The sequence below is a fragment of the Monodelphis domestica genome, chromosome 1 (assembly GCF_027887165.1).
Source record: "Monodelphis domestica isolate mMonDom1 chromosome 1, mMonDom1.pri, whole genome shotgun sequence".
NCBI classification, from domain to species: domain Eukaryota; kingdom Metazoa; phylum Chordata; class Mammalia; order Didelphimorphia; family Didelphidae; genus Monodelphis; species Monodelphis domestica.
The window spans coordinates 314,605,923-314,624,647 of NC_077227.1; the positions used below are offsets into that span (position 1 = coordinate 314,605,923).

Consider the following 18,725-nt stretch of genomic DNA (forward strand, 5'->3'; position numbering starts at 1 on the left):
CAGCCACGCTGGGAACAGAGTTCATTGCCATGCGCAGAATGGTCATGTGCCCATTCACAATCCTTGTCTCTCCATAATACCTATGGGCTGGACTGCTACACTCATCTATGAAATGAGTATAACAAGATTCATATTACTTACCTACTAGGATTGTTTTGGGAAAAGATCTTTATCGTAATGGGGGTTCTTAAAATATTTGAGATCCCATTCACAAAGAGGGCAGAACTCATTTTAAACTTTTTATTAAAACCCTTACTTTCTATCTTAGTAAAAACTCTAAGAGAGAAGGGCAAAGGCTATGCAATTGGAGTTAAGTGATTTGCCCAGGATCATATATCTAGGAACTGTTTGAGGCCAGATTTGAACCCAGGTCATCTCATCCCGGGGCGTGCACTCTAACCATTATGCCACCTAGTTGACCCCTAGACTTATTTTTCATGGTATATATTTGTTTGTTTCTTTCTTTTTTCATATGAACAAAATCTTGGTATGACTTTAATCTGACTTTAGAGTTCTGATGATGTTGCTGCCAAAATTTTCTGAGTATAGTTAAGATGAATGCCTGGTACAAATAGATGTACTACTTGCCTATAAACATGCAATGAATTAAAGAAAGACAACACACATAACAACACAGGTTTAATGTCTTAGGCAGTTGTAGAATTCTAACAGCAAAGGGTTTTTGATCAGATCTGGACAGTTCATGGGGTGGAATATAATTTGTAAGCAAACTTTTACACTGTTTACATACACATACAAGACAAACATTTGCAACACATGCTGCAGCTTCACCCAAAAAGGAAAATGTGAAAAGGAAAAAATTTAAATTAAAATTCACTAGACAACATGGAGGTGAGAAGTGAAAGAAGAGAAAGAAAGAGAAAGGAAAGAAGTGTCAAAATTCATGCCTTAATAACGTTTGACTTTTCAAAGTAAAATTCTTCCTTAGCCCATCATTGATAAAGAATGAAAAAAAGAGGGGTGGGGTGAAGGGGAGAGGAAGAAGTCATACCTATTCAAAGCAATTTCATGAACCCTACCTGAAACTGGTAGAATCTCAAAACAATGTGGACAAAGTATTGAGAAGGGAAACGAGATCCAATATGGACCAAAGTTATTTCTACCTTATGACCTTGGTCAAGTGAGATTGATGGTATATTTTAAACCACTTGTTATGCAAGTTTTTACCTTTTCTAACCATAAAGTCACAGAAACATTCCATGTAAAGCCCCTCTCAAAGTATTATTATTTAATGAATAGAGAAAAAGCAAATAACACTGTAAACTACTGACAGCCATACTGGAAGAGACCAATAAATAGAGTATTATAATGCAGATCAAAATCCTTGAGACAAAAAATAGCACCCACAAAATCATTGTCAAGTCAAATATGCCCAGTCCCCAAATGATAGCTCATGTGACTCAAGCAAAATACAGTGTAATAAGAACATAATTTAAGGGGTTCCTTGCCATTTGGAACTATGATCTGTATTTTATTCATTCATTTGCTTACTCATTCAATACAAATTTATTTAATTTTAAAAAAAGGAAAAGAGGACTCTGCAAACCATAGGCTGATGAGCTTAACTTGAAATCCTGGCAAAACTCTAAAAAATGTGTCATGGGAATAACTTGTTAACATTTAAAAGGGAAACAGTGAAGCTCTAAGACCCAGAATGGTTTCACCAAAAACAAGTTATATTAGACCTCTCTTTCTCTCTCTCTCTCTCTCTCTCTCTCTCTCTCTCTCTCTCTCTCTCTCTCTCTCTCTCTCTCTCTCTCTCCTTCCCTCTCTCCCTCTTCCTTCCTTCCTTTGTTGCTTCCTTCCTTCCTTCCTTCCTTCCTTCCTTCCTTCCTTCCTTCCTTCCTTCCTTCCTTCCATGACAGGGATAGTAGATTAGGGAAATACCATGGGCATAATTTACCAAGATTTCATCAAAGCATTAGACATTTCTCACCCTATTGTTAACTTCATTATGAAAAAATATGGGCTAGACAACAATTTTGTAATAAGGCTTCAGAATCTATTGAATGAGAATATTCAAATAGTAGTAATTAATGGGTTTATGGCTACTTGGAGGGAGCTCTAGTTGTGTGTCCTATTTGGCCTCATACAGTTCAGTACTTTTATCTGTAACACTGGGTCTGTATCAGTTAAAGTCCCAATTGATTTTATGGAGGAACAATTCTGTACTTCCTGAGCAGTGTGGGGCAAGATGTGATTCTCAGTTGGCTGAGAGACTGCTGAAAGTGAACTTCCCCTGGATTGAGATCATTCTCTTTCCTTATTAGAACTGAGATCTCTTTTGGTTCTCAGATGAAGAATTCATTTACTCTTAGGTATTTTCTGGTATATTTGAATAATAGAACTTCTGTAATTTAGGCTTGTTGTTTTGCTTGGATAAATAGGTTTACTTATCAATGCTATTTATGATGGTCTTTTGTGTAATTAATATTCAGTGGGAAGGAGCTATATTGGAGAACATAATACCCTCTCCCTTAAGAGAGATCAGAGAAGCAGTTTTTCTTCTCAACCTCTATCTCAAGTACCCTATCTCAAGACTAGAGATATCTAAATAGTGACAGATAAATATAACTATAACCCAATGCTCCTTTTGGAAGTATTCATTTCCCACCACCCACCTTGGTTTTAAACCCCTCCCCAAGCTCATCACCAGAAAATTCATCATTATGATTGTTTCATATTTGGTATTCATGCTTCATGAGTACACTTAGTCTGATTGGAGGAATAGAGAGCAAACACTCCTCCCAAAGCCTCCCTTTAAAGAGGGTTCAGAAGCCCAACCAACTCATCATTTTCCACTGGCCTCACTGCTTGGTTTCAACTCCACAACCATCATCATGCCCCCATGTCAAATACCTTTTTCCTACTATTCAATTCCCTCCCCCCCAAATCCTGAGCTCTTCAGTTACTTTTTGTGTGCTGCTGTCTCTCCTAATAGATTGCAAACTCCTTGAGGGCAAGGATTATCTTTTTCTCATCTGACTCTTTAGCACTATGCCTGGCACTTAGTAAGTACTGAATAAACATTTATTGTATTGTATCATATAAGAGAGCTTGCTGAGCCTCTGGAGGTCCTGACTCCCCACTTCTCCCCAGCTAGGCAGTTAGTGTAGCAGGTACCATTCCTATTTTGATAAAGATGGGCTATACCTCAGATAATTATCTACCCATGAAATCCACAACCCACATCTACATAAATTTAGACAGTCCCATGCACATTAGTGGCTTGATTAAGAATATGGATAATAATATGATCATATTTTCAGGTGACAGAAATAGGAGGGAGGGTTAGCAGTCATTTGATAGTTAACAAAAGCATATCAAAAGACTAGAAGGATAGACTGGGGAACCTTGCGGACAGCGGAGAAGCAGCTGGAGAGAACTGGAGAGAGCCTGGGCGGCCCAGCCTTCCAGGAGTCTTCGGCCTCAGAGCACATATAGCCCAACCCAGTTGAACTTAATCCAATCAAAAGCCTCCAGAGGACAGGGAAGCTAACATTCCTCCCTTAGAGACTGTACCAAGAGATCTGACAAAGCTCTAAAAGGGGAGACTGACAGCCCCAAAACCAAAAAAAGTGAGAGGAGCAAGAGCAGAGATAAATACAGGGAGCAAAGAAAGGGTAAACTCGAGCAAACAACAGAAAAAGAAGAAAGAAATTACAATAGACAGCTTCTGCACAGGTAATGAGCAAAGAGCGAATGAAACAGAGTGGGAGGGACCAGCAAAGGAAAAATCAGAAATCCCAGCAAATTGGATACAGGCTTTGGAAGAACTCAAAATGCAATTCAAAATACAATTAAGAAAAGCTGAAGACAATTGGGAAAAGAACTTAAAAACTAAGATAAGTCATCTGGAAACAGAGGCACTTGAACTAAAACAAGAAAATAGTGTCTTGAAAGCCAAAATCAACCAGCTGGAAAATGAGGCAAAGGAGATGGAAGATGAAAGATAACTTCCAAAGAAAATGAGATCAAAAGGAAAAGGATGACCAAAAAACTAAGGATGAAATCCAGTCTTTAAGAACCAGAATACAACAACTAGAATCAAGTGACCTCACAAGGCAGCAGGACACTATAAAACAAAACCAAAAGAATGAAAAAATTGAGGAAAATATGAAACATCTCATTCACAAAACAGAGGATTTAGAAAATCGTTCAAGGAGAGACAATTTAAGAATCATTGGCCTACCAGGAGACCATGACAAAAAGAAAAAGCCTGGACATTATATTACAGGAAATTATTAAAGAAAACTGCCCCGATATCCTAGAACAAGAGGGAAAAGTGGAGATTGAAGGAATCCACAGATCACCTCCTGTACTTAATCCCCAACTGACAACACCCAGGAATGTTATAGCCAAATTCAAGAACTATCAGACCAAAGAAAAGATATTACAAACTGCCAAGAAGAAGTCATTTAGATACCAAGGAACCACAGTGAGGATAACTCAGGATCTGGCTTCATCCACACTGAAAAAAAGAAAGGCATGGAATATGATATTCCGGAAAGCAAGGGAACTAGGTCTACAACCAAGAATCAACTACCCAGCAAAACTGACTATATTCTTACAGGGGAAAGTATGGTCATTCAACAAAATAGAAGAATTTCAAGAATTCATAAAGAAAAGACCAGACCTGAACAGAAAATTTGATGTCCAAACACAGAACTCAAGAGAATCATCAAAAGGTAATTAAAAAAGAGGGGAAAAAAGAAAAACAAAACAAAACAAAACAAAATTTTTTTAAAGACTCAATAAGTTAAAATGATATGTATCCCTATAAGAAAAGAGGTCATTGGTAACTCTTAAAAACTGTTGTTATTACCCGGGCAGCAAAAAGAAGTACACTTAGAGGGAACAGTGACAAACTGTATAGGATGAAAGAACAAGACATAAATAGGTGTATATATATATATATGCATGCAAAAATACATACACATGAGTATGCATATATATATATATACATATATATAACTAGAGCTTAAAATAGGTTAATATTAAAAGAAATGTGAAAAGAAACAAATGGTGGTAAATTTATATGTCATAAAGAAGCTCATGGTGGGAGGGGGGAGAACACCAATACCCTGGAAGGGTAAAGAGGTCGGAGACAGGAAATACTCAACTTTTACGTGCTTTGAAATTGACTTAAAGAGGGAAAAACAATCCAATCCATTGGGGGCAGAAAATAGATTTGCGCCCTATAGGGGAGTAGAAGGGTAACAAATGGTCTGGTGGGGAGGGAAGCAGTACAAGAGAGGGAGGGGGCGGGGGGTTAATTTTAGAAAGACTACAGGGAAAATAAGGGGGGGAATAAGAAGGGAGGGGGGTAGAAAGGGAAGTAAAATAAGGGTGGGAACAAGGGGGACTGTTTAAAAGCAAACATTGGGGTAGAAGGAAATAATGAAAGAAGAAAAGGCAGGAACAGGAGCAGAAATACTTAGAAAGAGTCACAAAATGTAAAATAAACAATTTTGACTACATCAAATTAAAAAGGTTTTGTACAAACAAAACCAATGTAACTAAAATCAGAAGGGAAGCAACAAATTGGGAAACAATCTTCAAAAAAACTTCTGACAAAGGTTTAATTACTCAAATTTACAAAGAGCTAAATCAATTGTACAAAAAATCAAGCCATTCTCCAATTGATAAATGGGCAAGGGACATGAACAGGCAGTTCTCAGCCAAAGAAATCAAAACTATTAATAAGCACATGAAAAAGTGTTCTACATCTCTTATAATCAGAGAGATGCAAATCAAAACAACTCTGAGGTATAACCTCACACCTAGCAGATTGGCTAACATGACAGCTATGGAACGTAATGAATGCTGGAGGGGATGTGGCAAAGTAGGGACACTAATTCATTGCTGGTGGAGTTGTGAATTGATTCAACCATTCTGGAGGGCAATTTGGAACTATGCCCAAAGGGCAATAAAAGACTGTCTACCCTTTGATCCAGCCATAGCACTGCTGGGTTTGTACCCCAAAGAGACAATAAGTAAAAAGACTTATACAAGAATATTCATAGCTGCACTCTTTGTGGTGGCAAAAAACTGGAAAATGAGGGGATGCCCTTCAATTGGGGAATGGCTGAACAAATTATGGTATATGTTGGTGATGGAATACTATTGTGCTCAAAGGAACAATAAAGTGGAGGAATTCCTTGGGAACTGGAATGACCTCCAGGAAGTGATGCAGAGCGAAAGGAGAAGAACCAGGAAAACATTGTACACAGAGACTGACACACTGTGGTACAATCGAATGGAATGGACTTCTCCATTAGTGTCAATGCAATGGCCCTGAACAATCTGCAGGGATCTAGGAGAAAAAACACTATCCACAAGCAGAAGACAAATTGTGGTAGTAAAAACACCGATGAAAAGCAACTGCTTGACTACAGGGGTTGAGGGGATATGATCGAGGAGAGACTCTAAATGAACACTCTAATGCAAATTCCAAGAATATGGAAATGGGTTCGAATCAAGAACACATGTGATACCCAGTGGAATCGCGCGTTGGCTATGGGAGAGGTGGGGAGAGGGGGGAGGGAAGAAAAGAAAATGATCTTTGTTTCCAATGAATAATGTTTGGAAATGACCAAATAAAATAATGTTAAAAAAAAAGACTAGAAGGATAGATCAAATCTAATAAAGTGAAATTTAATGGAGAAAAATATTAAGCCCTATTTTTTAGTTCATTGAAGATGCCATAGATTAATGTATAGATCATTCTCATAAAGATTTTATAATAACATAAATAAACTTATTTTATAATGAACATTACACAAGGGATAAAATGGGGAGATATATGCTCACCAAAGATATTGGCCAAGGTGATGGAAGAGATCAAGCACGGAGTTCAAATTAAGGAGGGATTCCTTTTGGATGCTGAGGTCCTCCAGGTGCTCTTGTTTCTTCATATTATTATGATGATTCCATCAAGCCTCAGAGCATTTCAGAGCCTCCTGGAAGAAATCTATAATAAGCCAAAGGAATCTGATCTGTCCATCCACAGAGGGAATACCAAGTAGATAAATATCTATTGCTTAGATTTCAACTTGTTTGTATAGAGATCCTTAGGGCATGTCCAACAGGATATACATGCAGGACAAATATCACAGATGGATGAGCTGGCTCCAGAGATGAACAGAAGGAAAATGGGTTTATTTGGTTTGGGAAAATTTCAAAACTCTTCTACTATCCCCAAGTTTCCACATAAAGCAAAAGTCCATCTTTTCAATACTCACATTTTGGTGGTGCTGTTCCATCACTGAGAAAAGGAATACAATGGTGAGGATCACAGAAGGGGTAGGAGCAGTACAACACATAACCAAAAAGGAATGCTGAAGAAAAAAAGAGTAAAGAATATCACTGGGGAATTACTGCATGCTAGGAAGAAAAGATGGGAAATGGCAAGGAAGGCCTATATCATGTTGGTGAACATAGGAGAGCATAGACAAAAGCTGCCCAGCATGGGCAGGCAGACAGGCAGCCATAGTTTGCATAATATTAAATTAATCCCTTCATTTAGATCAATTTAGGATGAGATTTTTCTATAGTCTTTGAAATCCCAAATTTAACCAGTGCAAGCTTATCCTAAGGAAAATTTTTTCTCTCTCTCCTTTTTTCCTTCCCTCCTTCCCTCCCTCCCTTCCTTCCTTCCTTCCTTCCTTGATTTGTTTATTCACTTGTTTACTCATTCACCCAAGCTTCTTTGAGCATTTACTGTGTGGTAGGTAATATTGATATACAAACAAGTAAAAAAAGTAAAACACATTTGCTGCCCCCTAAACAAAGACACAAGGAAAGTAAGAGGTTGAAACCAATTCTTAACTCCAGGACCAATTCTCTATCCATGACATGCCAAAATGAAACAATCCTACCTTCAGGGCTAATGCAACATATGTACAAATAAGTAAAAGAAAATAATTTGAGGAAAGACCCTTAAGAATTCAGGATACATTAAGATAGGCTGAACTGCTAAAAGAAGGAATGAGCTCCCCTTCCCCTAATTCCGCTTGAGGGATGCTCCTTGCCAAAGCACAATCACAGCCAGGAAAGTTTATAAGCAACCTGTCTGTGAGAGGCAGAGAGGAAACCTAGGACCTGCCTACACTCTCGGATCATCTTCAGATATATCACGTCATTATTTCTCAATTGAATCCAGATGGCCAGTCTGATGTCATTGGCAATAGAAAGGGGGAAGGAGAAAGAATGCCTCCATGTGAAATGATTTAGCTCCCTGGCAGTACCCTTGGGAATCAGCCCATTTCCAGTTGTGCAATAACCAATTAGCTTAGTAGGTCCATAGACAAAATTGCTGCCAATTTCCCATTCCTTCCTGTACATCATGTTATTAGACCCCTTGCTTATCTAATCTGATGTGTTCTTGTCCAGTATTTACTGAGTTGCCAAAGAATCTCCCTTCTTTTCCCCAGTCGGAGCTCAGACATGGGGGTACGGGAATTATCTATTTTTATGTTTCCACAGATAGTGGCCTTTACTGCCAAGTATCCATGCCCTAGAGCTGAGCTCATTCTTTTAACAGCTTTAACAGCCTGCCAGGGAACTCTGGTCAGAGGGAGCTTGCTGGGTAGGATAGTGGGGGAGGGTTATCATATAGCATCCTGATCCTAAAAGAAGTCAAATCATTTGCTGCCTTTCCTAGGGCAAGAGAGCGACCCTCATCTGAGGATGGAAATCATTGACTTCTATCTCTACTCTCCAGGGTTCAGCAGTGCCTGACTTTGTCATTGACAAAGTCTGCTGCTCAGACATGTGGCCTCTTTCACCACCGAGGTAAAGGGCATCATCTCTTAGCACAGGGAGAGGGGCTCATCCAATATGTAAAAATCCCTTTGGGGAATATGCTTGTTAATATAGGAAGAATAAATAAATGAGAAAGCACCTATTAAATACTATGGGACAAGTACTTGATTAAATGATGGGGATTCTGCTTGAGAGGAGCTCAAACTCTAACTGGGGAAGAGAACATAAAGAAGAGGGTGCAGCTGCAGGGAGGAGGGAAAGTCCCAGTTGTCCTACATCTGGGTGAGGCGGATGGGCATATGGCAAAGGCCTTATGGTACTTCAGCATGATTTCCTGTGGGTGGACTCTTCCCCCCTTCCCTAGGAAAGCAGGTTTATGACTTTGGTCATTTCAGGAACACAAAGGGCAAAGAGAACAGCTACTTTTCTCCATCTCTCTCCTCCTCCAAATCCCTTGCTGCTACACACCCACTGTGTTGAGTATGGCTCTATATTGCCTTCTTCACTGATAATCATAATATCCAGGTAGAATAAAAAATCTGGTTTGTAATCCCTTATTGCCAGACACAGGTGCCCATTTCCTGTCACTCCCATAGAGAAAGATCAGAATGTGTTCTGGGAGAAAGCAGGTTAAAGGTCATCAGCCTTTTTAGCTTTTCCAGTCAAACTAAATCTAGATTTGTACAGAGTAGAGTGCATGATGAAGGGAGATTGAAAAGTTTTCTTATTTCAGTTTCTTTCCCCTCCTTTTCCCTCTGTAGGAGAGTTCTCAGAAGACTTAGCATAGCCAGGGGCAGTTGGATACAAACTAAGGAATAAAAAGAGCAGCTAGGTGGTGCAGTGGATAGAATGCTGGGTTGAAGTCAGAAGACTCACTTTCCTGCATCAATTCTGGCCTCAGACACTTACTAACTGTGTGACTCTAGCCAGGTAATTTACCTCAGTTTCCTCATCTGTAAAATGAGTTGGAAAAGGAAATAGCAAACCACTCCAGGATCCTTGCCAAGAAAACCCCAAATGGGGTCACAAAGAGTTGGATACAATCGAATAATGAATGAACAACAAACTACAAAAAATAAAAATGGATTTTGTGACCAAAAGCAAGTTGAACTGAAAGATTGAAAGGAGGTCACAAATTAATGAGCCATTGGGTGGGGTGGGGTGGGTGGGTAGGAGGGTGGAGATAGGGGCTTGGGGTGGACACTCTCCCACTAGGGGCCTCAGGTCTGAATTTATTTAGATTGGATTCCTATCCCACAGGAGGTTTTTCCTTCCCTTACCCTGGAATAGAACTCTGGGGAAATCCACTAAATAAAGCTCAGATTTGACTCATATCTAATATTTTCCCCAAAGAGGTGATCACAGCGCCTTCTAAAAAGATCTAAATTATGTATGGTATAGAAAAGCTCTTTATTTCTTCCATTCTTACCTTGGGGCTGATGGTTTAGCCTGAGGACTAATAGAGCAGTCTTAGGTTTAGTAACATAGTCCAGTGGGTAATGGAGTAGCAGCTCCATGGCCCTACAAATCAGGATTTGCATATTTATTTGGGTCTAGGGCCCTGTGATTTCCCATTCCAAGGAAATCTCTACCATTCCTGAAAAGCCTGGAAAATGGGCATAGCCAACTTCAGGAAGAGGTATGGTTTTGTGTTTGACACATCATAGGTGAAGTTGGGAACACTAGAAAGAAAATAAGGAGCACGTGCAGTTTTGGGGGATTCTTCTGGAATTCCAGAGCCCTTAGTGCACATGTTCCATGTTTCCCCATGGTCCCACCTGGCATCATTTGTCAATGTGAAAGATGTTGCACAGTAGACAACCACTTTAGGTAATTAATAATGCCTAACGTTCAGAACTAAAGTAAATATAGAATAATGAGAGTAATTAATAATGCAGAATAGCACAAAGCTGGTCCTAACAGTTCACAGAGCTTGTGTACAGAATAGAACAGTACAGAACCATTATGAGTGATTAATAATACAGAATGCTTAACTGATTATTAATACATTTTGTGATTTATGCTTGACTAATGCTAAAACTATAGATCTTGCAGTTTTATGCTTAACTAGTGCTAACTGATGAGAAATACAAGATTTCAGAGTATGAAGGTCTCGTTCCTACTACTGCCCCTCACTGCCCAACTCCATCACTATTATGTGCCAGGCATTGTGCTAAGCAATGTACAAATATCTCATTTGATTCTCATAACTTTGTGAAGGTGATGCTATTATTGCCCTTGTTTTATTGCATTTGAAGAAATTGAAGCAGAGTTAAATGACTTTCAAGCTCATTGTAAACCTTTAAAGATTTTATATATGAACCCATTCCTTTTTTCTCTTACATATTTCTTTGGTACAAGGGATCAAACCATATGAACAATTTAGTGACTTTTGGGAAAAGTTCTTAATTGCTTTCTGGAATGGCTGGAACAATTCAAAGTTCCAGAAACAGTTCATTAAAATTCCTGTCCTTCCATGTCCCCTCCAATAACAATAATTTTCTTGTTTTGCTCTCTATGCCAGGCTGATAGGTATGAGGTTGAATCTCAGTTGTTTTCATTTGTCTTTCTCTTATTAGTCCTTTGGAGCATTTTTCATATGATTAATAATTGCTTTTCCTCTTTTGAAAACTTCCTGTTCATATCCTTTATCTATTAAGGAATGGCTCTTGTTTTTCATTATTTCAGTCAGTTTCCTACTACCTAGGATACCGTACTTTTATTATGTAAAACTTACTACAAAGACTTTTCCCCAAATTAACTTTCTTCAAATTCTAACTGTACTGTTTTTGTTTGTGCAAAATCTTTTTAATTTTTGTCATCAAATTTATTTCCTTTTTATCCTCTAATCATCTGTATTCCATTTGGTCAAGGACTCTTCCCCTATCCATAGTTTTGAAAGATGTCTCCTTCCATTCTCCTCTACTTTGTTTATAGTGTGATATATCTAGGTCATGTATCCATTTGGAATGGTATGGTACACGTGTGAGGTGTTGTATGAGCTTAATTTTTCCCAGACTGCTTTTCAATTTTCTCAGCAGTTTTTGTTGGGTACTTTACCTCAATAATTTGTGTAATTGAGTTCATCAAATACTTCTGCTTTGTGTTCACATGCTTCTGTGTTCAACTGCTTCTGTCTGGTATCTTGGATATGAGATGGATGAAATGATTCTCAAATCTCTTCTAGTTCTCCAATTCTGTGATTTTTTAACATAAAGTCTGAATCTCCTCTGTAGCATGTGGAGGAGAGAATTTGCAAGGCATGTATGCAAGTCAGAAAGTTGAGGAAGAAAGCTGTCAGTCAAAATGAAGATTCCATTGGAATGTGACTGGGGGACAGTTGGAGTCAAGTCAAGTTAACGGCTGAACTGGGCTGAGAGGCTGAGGGGCTTTTGGCCTCTGACAGAGGTGAAGAAGCTATTTGTAACTCTGAGGCTTTTGCTGGCTGGCTGATTTGAAAGCAGAAGAAGAAAGACAGTTGTCCTCATATCTCTCTGACTGATTCTGTGTCACAAGAGTGATTGAATTGCCATAACCTTCAATATCTTCCTAAACCTCATTTTAGAGAATAGGGAAATCCCATTCCTCTTACCTTATCCTCCATCCTTTCCTGTCTTCCCCAATAAACCCTTGAGTTAAAGAAAAAGAGTATTTTCTCTAAAGCATCATAGTTCACACTGAGTGAAACTGAAGAAAGGGGGGAGGGGAAGCTGAAAGGCTTCTGAAGAGGGGAGGAAGGGAGATTGAAAGGGGGAAGGAAAGAAGACATAAATGGAGGAGGGTAGGCAAACCTTGATCCATTAGTCATTTATTATCTCTCAAATATACACCCTCAAGTATCTATCTGTTATAAGAGGGAGAAAGCTAACTTATCCACAATCATATCTACTAGTTTAGTACAAGTTTATAGGAGACAAAATCCAAGAAAGGAGACAATAGTAAAACCTATGGTTTCTATCTACCAGCAAGTAGACAAAGTATAAGTAACAAGTTAGATGAAATAGAAATCCTAATTAAAGGAAACAGATTTGACCTCATAGATGTTGAGTCTTGGCGAATTAGGACTCATCACTAGAATATGACTTGGAAAAGATACACCTTATTTAAAATTAAAAGTAGAGGGGGACAGCTAGGTGGCTCAATGGACAAAGACCCAGAATGATGGACAGGAGGCTGTTCAAATCTGGTTTCAGATACTTCCTATCTGTGTGATCCTGGGCAAGTTACTTAACTCTTATTGCCTAGCTCTTACTCCTCTTCTGCTTTGGAACCAATATACAGTATTGATTCTAAGATGGAAGATAAGGATATTTTTAAAAATTAAATTAAATTAAAAGTAGGATCAATAAAACAAAAGGTTGGCATGGATCTAAGTATATTACTTAAATATACCAATTAGATCTAAGAGTAAGACAAGGAATATGCTCCAAAATGACTAAAAGAGGAAAATCTTCATGTCCCCAATTTTGGAATCTTTCCATATTCCTGGGACCATTAAATGCATTATTATTACCCAAACAATCCATGCTGTAGCCACATATAGTTTACTGCCCAGAGAACATTCAAGAGCCTGGTTAGGATCTCTTCAATGGTGTTGTAAAGGCCAGTAGAACCTCTTCCATCGATATCAAGGAGAATGAGAACCTTCTCTCCTTTCATACAACACTAGGATCTCCATGATGGTCTTAGCACCACTGCCTTCCATTCATCTTCTTGAAGACCTTCACCACTTCCATGGTTGGGGGAAGGAGGGAGGGAGGGAGGGAGGGAGGGAGAGAGGGAGGGAGGGAGGGAGGGAGGGAGGGAGGGAGGGAGGGAGGGAGGGAGGGAAGGAAGGAAGGAAGGAAGGAAGGAAGGAAGGAAGGAAGGAAGGAAGGAAGGAAGGAAGGAAGGAAGGAAGGAAGGAAGGAAGGAAGGAAGGAAGGAAGGAAGGAAGGAAGGAAGGAAGGAAGGAAGGAAGGAAGGAAGGAAGGAAGGAAGGAAGGAAGGAAGGAAGGAAGGAAGGAAGGAAGGAAGGAAGGAAGGAAGGAAGGAAGGAAGGAAGGAAGGAAGGAGAGGAGGGAAGAAAGAAAGGAGAGAGGGACAATGGACTAGAAATTAGGAGGCAAAGGTAGGAACTAGTTAGAAAGGCCTGTTGCCCTTCCCTACTGCTCACTGTTCCTTTTTTGCTGCTGTGGGGACATCAGGAGCACTCTGGAATTTGCCTTGGCTGTAGTGCTATCCTGCCCATCCCCCAGTCTTGGCTAGTAACTCTAGATCAGCTCTGGCAGGTCTTGGTCCTAGCAGAGACTGTTCCTGATTCTGGTACCTTATTCCTCATTGCTCCTCCCTCCCCAACTCCTGCCCCACTTATTTCTAGCTCTCTAGAGCTCAAATTTGCACCCAAAAGGGAAAGAACAGTGGGCCCACATGCAAAGACTCTCTGGGAATAATTGACCAGCAGTCTTTCCCCCAGATCAATACCTGGAAAGTTGTCAAAAAGGGAAAGGGCCTATAGCTTGGCCACAAGCAAAATCTTTTTATTTTTATTTTAAAATAAAACAACCCTTACCTTCCATCTTAGAATCAATCCTATGCATTAGTTCCAAGGCAGAAGAGTGGTAAGGACTACCTCTAGGTGGGTGTCCCTACTTCAAATCTCTCCTAACTTCGGTTCATCTTCCACTCTGCTGTCAAATTGGTCTCCCTAAAGCACAGGTCTGACCAAGTCGTCTTCCCTTCCCACTCAATAAACTCCAGTGACAGGACAGCTGGGTGGCTCAGTGGATGGAGAGCCAGGTCTAGCAATGGGGAGTCCTGGGTTCAAATTTGACCTCAGACACTTTCTAGCTGTATGACCCTGGGCAAGTCACTTAACCCCCATTGCCAAATCTTACCAATCATCTGCCTTAGAACCAATACACAGTATTTATTGATTCAAAGGCATAAGGTAAGGATTTTAAAAAGAAATAAACTCCAGTGACTCCCTAATACTATGAAGATAAAATATAAAATCTTTTGTTTGGCTTTTAAGCAAGAAGCTAGGTGGCATTGTGGATAGAGTGCCAAGCCTGGAGGCAGTAAGACCTGAATTCATATCTAGTCTTAGATTTTTATTAGCTGTCATCCTGGGCAAATTACTTAACTCTTATTTACCTCAGTTTCCTCATCTATAAAGTGGGAACTTACCTTGCAAAGTGATTGTGAGAATCACTGGAGAGAATAATTGTACAGTGCCTGGCACTTAATAAGACACCACCTAAATGTTAGATATTAATATTATTAAAGCCCTTCGTAATGTCAGCTTCCTACCTTTCAGATCTTCTAATAACATACTCCCCCAGTAACACTGGCTTCCTTGCTGCTTCTAGGAAAAAAAATCTTTCAAATCTGAGAATTTCCTCTGACTCTCATCTTTGGAAATCTGGTTCCTAATGCTTCACTCCTGAATTCCTTCGCCTTCCTTGAAGCCAACTTAATCTTAGTGTTTTTCTTTTTTTTTTTTAATCTTAGTGCTTTTCATCTGAGATTATCTCCAATTCCGGGGTGTATGGGGTGCTCAGGGAGGAGTAATATCTCTGGTATGGAGAGCTTGTCGTGCCCTCCTAGGGCAGCTCTCCAGCCTCTGACCCTCAACTGACACCCAGCTCTCACTTGTGGCTCCTAGTAGCTGCTAGCATGCGGCAGTGGCCACACCCCGGGCAATGGCTTCGACAGGCCGGCTAAACCTTGTGAGGGTAGCCATTGGGTCATTGACCCCTGGTGAACTAGGGCTTTGCTCACCCAGCATGTGAAGACTGCTTCAGCTGAACAGATGGAAGAAACTAATAAGAAGGTTCAATGGCTGAGATGGCGACGCAGCAAAGCACTGTGGAGTGCTTAGGGCGTGTTGGAGCACAAAAGACAACACGGCCATCCAATGCAGCTGAGGAAGTCTCCAGGTGTAACGACTTTTTGTGCCACTGGACCCAGGCTTCCAACGCCAAGAGAGTGGGCCTGTCTCTGTGCATCGGCTTTTCCACTTAAATCTTCATGCACAAGTGTCTTTGTGCACAAAAACACACAAAGACAATAGTCATCCTCGGTTACCGAGAGACTACTACTACTACTACTATCTCCAATTCCTCTGGTACACAAACAAAGCTAAGAAAATGATATCCACAATAACTACAACAATGAAAATGGAAAGAACAACACTCACAAAATAAAGGAAAAATGACAAATAACAAGCAAGGTTCCAAAGAACAGGAAGGTCAAAGAACAAATCATAGAAACAATCATTAATTTCATTAAGGATAATGATAATGATGAGACAACATATCACAAACTGGGGAATGTAGCCAAAGCAGTTATTAAGGAAAATTTTACATTTCTACCAATCTTCATTAATAAAAGGAAGAAAAAAAGAGATCAATGAATTAGATATACAACTAAAAAAAACCTAAAAAACCAATGCATTTAAAACTCCCAGTTCAATACCAAAATAAAAAGCCTGAATATCAAAAACAAGGTTAAAAAAATAAAATTTAACTTGGTAACAAAAATGAGAGCTATTTTAAAAAACCCAATAAAAGCAATAAGCCATTAATTTGATTTTTAAAAATTACCATTATCAAAAGTAGAAAAGATGAATTCACAATCACTAGAGAAGAAATCAAAGAAATAACTAGAAACTATTTTGTCCAGTGGTATGTCAATAAAACTGAAATGTCAGCATGAAATAGATAAATATTATGAAATGTTCAAATGAACAGAACAAAAAAGAGGCTTTAATCTAATCTTAGAAAAAGACATTGAACAAGCCATACATGAATTCCCAAAAGATAAAAAAAACCTTCAGTATCAACAAGATTTTACAAATTTTTTGAAACATTTAAGAAAAAATTATTCCAGTAATACATAAACTACTTGGAAAAAGTAGGAAAAGAAGGGGTCTCACCAGATTCCTTCTAAATACAAATATGCTCATGATACCTAGACTGGAAAGATTCAAAACAAAGGAAGAAAACTAAATTAGATCAATATCTCTAATGAAAATTTATGCAAAAAGTTTAAGGCAAATATCATCAAAGAGATTGTCACAATATATCACAAAGTTTATACACTATGACAGGTGGTATAGAGCTGATTATATATTAGAAAAACTATAAATACAATTGACCATATTAATAACAAAAATCACTTGATTATATTAAAAAATAAGCTTTTTTTACAAGCTACAACAACCATTCCAATGAAAAACAAAAGAAAATGGGGCAGCTAGGTGACTCAGTGGATAGAGAGCCAGGCCTGAGACATGTTAAATTTGGCCTCAGATACTTGTGTGACCCTGAGCAAGTCAGATAACTTCAGTTGCCTAGGCCTTACCTCTCTTTTGCCTTGGAGCCAATCAATTCTAAAACAGAAGTTGAGTTTTAAAAAGAAGCATAGGAATAGATTTTTCCTCAATATGATAATTAATATACACCTAAAGCCAAGAATCAGCATTACCTTTAATAGAGATTAAAGATCTTTTCAATAAGATCAAGGGTAAAATAAGGATGGTCATCATCATTCTTATTATTCAGTATAGTGCTAGAAATGCTAGCAACTAAAAAAAGACATGAAAAAAATGGAGGGCATAAACATAAGCAAAGAGGAACCAAAATTAGTTCTTTTTGCAGATGATATAATGATTTACTTATAGAATCCTAGAATAAAGGGTGATTTGATCCAGCCATAGCACTGCTGGGTTTGTACCCCAAAGAGATAATAAGGAAAAAGACTTGTACAAGAATATTCATAACTGCGCTCTTTGTGGTGGCCAAAAATTGGAAAATGAGAGGATGCCCTTCAGTTGGAGAATGGCTGAACAAATTGTAGTATCTGATGGTGATGGAATACTATTGTGCTCAAAGGAATAATGAACTGAGCAATACCATGTGAACTAGACGACCTCCAGGAAGTGATGCAGAGTGAAAGGAGCAGAGCCAGGAGAACATTGTACACAGAGACTGGTACACTGTGGTACAATTGAATGTAATGGACTCTCCATTAGTGGCAATGCAGTGTCCCTGAACAATCTGCAGGGATTTATGAGAAAGAACACTATCCACATTCAGAGGAAACACTGCAGGAGTAAAAACACCGAAGAAAAACAACTGCTTGATTACATGGGTCGAGGGCGATATGTTTGGGAATGTAGACTCTAAATGAACATCCTAGTGCAAATATCAACAACGTGGAAATGGGTTCTGATCAAGGACACATGTAATACCCAGTGGAATTGAGCATCGGCTATGGGAAGAGTGAGGGGAGGGGAGGGAGGGAAATAATGTGATTCTTGTAACCAAAGAATAATGTTCTAAATTGACTAAATAAAATTTTTTTAAATCCTAAAATTTAAAAAAAAGAAGAATGGGTGACAGATTTGAGTGGGGCGACAACATCAGCAAATGTAGCCCATCACCTATTTTTGTACTTATTGTTCAATTGTGTCCAATTCTTGGCAAAACTAATTGCCATTGCCTTCTGCAGTGGATTAAGGCAAACTGAAGTTAAGTGACCCAAGGTCACATAATTAGAGTCTGAGCCTAAACTTCAACTCAGGCCCAGAGCTCTCTTGGTCTCATTGTTTTTTGTACAATTGGCAACCCAATTTTTAAAATTGTATTTTAAATAGTTTAAAAAAATTTTTAAACACAAAAATTATTCTTAGCTCATCAGGCTGGATTTGGCCTTTTGGCTGATTGCTGACCTTAGAGTAGTGATGGCGAACCTTTTCGAGACCATGTGCTGTGCCCCCAGAGGCCATATGCTGTGCCTCCTCCCAGTGCCAGATATGCTTGCCCCCCCCTTCCCCCACATAGGGGAGGGAGGAAACATTCCCATTGGGCTGATGGGCAGAGGGGTGGTTAAGGAATGTCCTCATCAAGTGTAGAGAAAGGCAGTGGTCTGAGTGCTCTCCTCCCCTCCAGCTC

General features: G+C 39.1%; 1 long non-coding RNA gene and 1 pseudogene across 1 annotated transcript in view; both read right to left on the reverse strand.

Annotated features, from left to right (window-relative positions):
- The window catches only part of LOC103105920 (uncharacterized), a 31,538-nt gene extending 18,038 nt beyond the window's left edge, over positions 1-13,500 (reverse strand). The window contains exons 1-2 of the long non-coding RNA XR_457582.3: positions 7,266-13,500; positions 6,835-6,983 (exon numbers count right to left, since the gene is read on the reverse strand). This is a non-coding gene — a long non-coding RNA (uncharacterized LOC103105920). The remainder of the gene's footprint in view (positions 1-6,834; positions 6,984-7,265) is intronic.
- On the reverse strand, positions 13,343-13,453 carry LOC130456779 (U6atac minor spliceosomal RNA; annotated as a pseudogene).
- Positions 13,501-18,725: the final 5,225 nt, after the last annotated feature.